The sequence below is a fragment of the Exserohilum turcica genome (assembly GCF_000359705.1).
Source record: "Exserohilum turcica Et28A unplaced genomic scaffold SETTUscaffold_3, whole genome shotgun sequence".
Lineage (NCBI taxonomy): Eukaryota > Fungi > Ascomycota > Dothideomycetes > Pleosporales > Pleosporaceae > Exserohilum > Exserohilum turcicum.
Genome location: NW_007360136.1, coordinates 1,650,810 through 1,654,751, shown reverse-complemented (window position 1 = coordinate 1,654,751; position 3,942 = coordinate 1,650,810).

The window sequence follows — 3,942 nt, the reverse complement described above, 5'->3', positions numbered from 1 at the left end:
CATTTAAAGTGAAAGATCTGAGAGAGTTACTCACTAAAAAACTACTAGGCTACGAGTCTCACCTTCATTTAGATAACCCCCTACATTGTACCTACTCAATTTGTACCTAGATTAAATTCTAGCCTACGTAGTTACTTGCAGGCCTTAAGCCTGCACGTCTTATATAGCCCTTTGGGCTGAGAAAGGACGTTAAACTATAATAATAATAATAATAATAATAATAAGAACGAAACGCTCCTAGAAACCCTTAGCTCTTAGGAGGACGGCGCTTGCACGAACGCCACGTTAATAGCAACCCCTTGTTTATAACAACCTACCTTTCCTAACACTAACCTACTTCTATAAACACCCTAATTACGACAACTACGAAATCGCAGCAACATACCTCTCCTAAAAATCTAGGCCACATATTGCCTTAAGGACAAGTTACAAGAGGAGGAGGATAGTGTTACAACTAGCCTTAGAATGTGGAGGACATTTCGCCGTTAGATTTGTTTTTAGGTAATCTAAGAGACGGCGGGAATGTAGCAAGAAAAGGAATCACGTGACGAGTCCTACAGATCCTACTTAGCCTTGGCATGCTTTATGCACTAGGACTCACTAGGACCACGTGACTAGTCCTACCGATCCCCGTAGTCCTATAACCCCTCGTTACTACTAGGACTACTAGGACACTAGGACTACACAAGTATATAGCATTAGGCATTGAGCCCTTATAGCTTGATGTGTTTAACTTAAGTTTTAAGTACAAGTACAATACAGAGAGTTATTCTACTTGCCTGAAGTAACCGTCCTCTTGCACACTGCCGCTCTATCTGCGAAAACTGACCAACAAGAAGATCAATACCAGAAGTCTTATATTACTTCCACTTGATCTATACTCTTAACAATATATCACTGCTTATAGCTCTTACGCTTATTTGCTATATCTAGATCCTCTTAAAGAGTAGCTACTTCCTCTCTAATAAGCGTTATCTTATATACTATTTACTAAGCCTCTTTACTTAGCTATATAACTTTCTTATTTAGGGAATTTATAAAAGACCAAAGGTAGTTTCTTACTCTCTATTAAATAAGAGTACTTTAAGCCTTAACCTTATGCGCGGTGTGTAGTGTCTACGCCTACTAGGCGGCTATCTATTGTGGTGATTGTATAGGTGTCTGCACTACTACATTGAGCTTAGATAGCATAGCCTATAGGTTGTATAGGACTAGACTAGCGCCTCTAAAGCTAGCTTAGATATTCTCTTTTATAATAGACTGCTTAAAAGCAGTCTTAAAGGCTAGTGGGAAGGTCTCTTTGCTAATATAGTAGGTATAGTTACGTGCTAAGCCTAAAATAGCGTTGCTATACTTGCGCTTTAATACTAAGAAGCGGGCAACATTAAGAGGCTACAATAGGTAAGACAAGTGCGCAGGCATATAGAGAAGCATAATATTCTTCTCCTTGCAAAGATCTTAGAAATCAATATAGTAGTAGCTCTTATAGCTATTAATGATAAGTAGTTAATACCCACCTATAGTAGAGCTCTTTGTATAGGTATTAAAGTGCTCTAACTAGGCAAAACTAAGCTAGATATTTATCTAGCTATTAGGACTAACTTTAAGAACCTAGTCAGTAAGTAAATTTCTAAACTAGACGTTAATATGCACCTTGCCTACAAAAAAGTAAAAAGTGGTATTTAGCAACCTAACGCGCCTACGCCTTAGATTATAGTAACCTACTTATAGTTGCCTAGCTATATTCGCTTCTTTTTCTTATATCCTTATAATGCTATAATTAATAACTATAATAAAATCTTGTCTATTATAAAGCTAGTTTTATTAAAGTTGTAGGTATAATTGTCTATAATACACTACTTCTACCTTATCACCTAAACTAAGTTAAACTAGCGGTAGATAGCTACTAGGTCCTTATAGGCGGCTTACTTGTAATTATAGAAACAGCTCTAGCGCATATAGAGCTTAGTAGTCTACCTAATAAACTTATAAACCTAATTCTTGCTAAAAGGGTTCCTACTAAGCTCTTTTCATAATTTATTAGCTATTATTTACACTTTAGCCTTTATATAGGTAAATCCACACGTAAACTCTTAAATAATACGTCTAATAATAGCCTCCTCTTCCAACTTATTTAGGCGCTTTAAATTAATTTATAGTTGCGTTAGGGGCGCATTCTAGCCTATTAATTAGTCATTATACTTGAAGGCACATTATAGATAGAGGTAGCGCGTCATTAGCTTTAAATTTGTTATAATTAGATATTACAAAAAGTGACTTAAAGAACTAATTTAGAATAAGTCAATTAATTGTTGTGTATTTAAAATATAACGCTTTGTAGTATCAACGTCGACGCTCTAGTGGGGCGTGACTAACACGCTTAGGTGACTAACTTGCTTATGAACCACGTTAAACCTGCTACTAATTATGAATAAGTTTTCCAAGCGTTTTATAGAATATAAAATTCCATCTTTGATAAATCTATTCTTAGGATATAGTTAAATAATGCTCTATTTGAATAGTAAAGACTTTGCTGTATTCTAAATACTAGTAAGGCTAGTGTAGTCCTACACTATAGTTATGAAAGCCACTAACCTAGTAGCTACCTTTTATAGCGTTTTAACAAAGATACTTAAAGATTATAAGCTAGAAATAATGCTTTTTATAGATAATATCACGTCTAGTAGGACTAAGATAGACTATAATAGAGAAAAGTTAATATACAGAGTTTAGCGCTACGTCTTAAAGTATATCATAAAACCTAATCAAGTTCTAGCAGATATAAAAAGGGCCAGTAGTATAGTCTCCAGAAAGAAGTGCTATTCTTTGAAAAATTGATTGATAGTTTTAAGTTATAAGATGAGCTTATGAGGTAGACACTTAAGCTAGATAAAGGTATTTAAAAGACTAAACTAGCTACTATACAACAATATCAGAAAGGTTAGAGGATTTATTAGTATCTACGTATATTATGTATGCTAAGTGTTTTATTTTATATTTATAGCTAAGCTACTATCCTTACTACATCACCTCTTTTCACAGCTTCGAGTTTTCTAGAAACCGCTAGGAAAGCACGCTATCTAGGAGAACCGACCACAAGGAATCAACTAACAGCACTTTCAACACCTGTAGCTAAGGCGCTAGCGCGTAGTAGGGAGAAGAAGAAGGCCTTTCTTTATTTTCTTACGCCTGTGAGAATTTTCTTATAGAGCTTACGCTCTAATGCCAAGACTAAAGGGACTAATAGGAACGCAGGAGCTTATTAAAGCTTGAATCTAGCAAGGACCACAGATATATCAAAACAATAAAAATAACAAAAAAAGACTAGGCTCAAAGGACCTTAGAGGCAAAAGCAGAAGACTGATGGATAGTAATCCAGAAATTGAGATGGCTGAGGAGGCCTCTACGCCTTGCCCTAACAGGCAACCAGAAGAACCGCCTAGGCCTACCCATACTAGGACAAGAAGCAATTTTTCTCCATTTATTGGAGCAGTGCCAAGATACCCTACAGTAGGGAAAACACCAAAGGCAACCTCTATTGAGGAGGCCTTAGAGATTGCTAGAAACCTAGTAATCCAAGCAGCTAACCTAGCTAAGAACAACCCTACTAGGTAAACTAGTTTACTAGACCTTGTAGAAGTCTTTAGAGACTTTACAGAGAACGGCAGAGTAAACAAAAAAAACTCTACAATTCTAGGAGACTAAATCTCCTCTCTATCTAACGTCTCTAAAGAACTAAGAGAGAAAGTTAGACGCCTTGAAAAACTAAATACCCCGCCCACCTAACCTTAAGCTTAGCCCGCTAGCTTCTACGCAACAGTAGCAGCTAGTAATTAAGAATAACCTTGGACATATATCTAAAAAAAAACTAAAAACATACAGAAAAAAACACCTAAAAAGATAACTAAAAAAAGACTACTAGCCTATTAGATCGCTAAATTG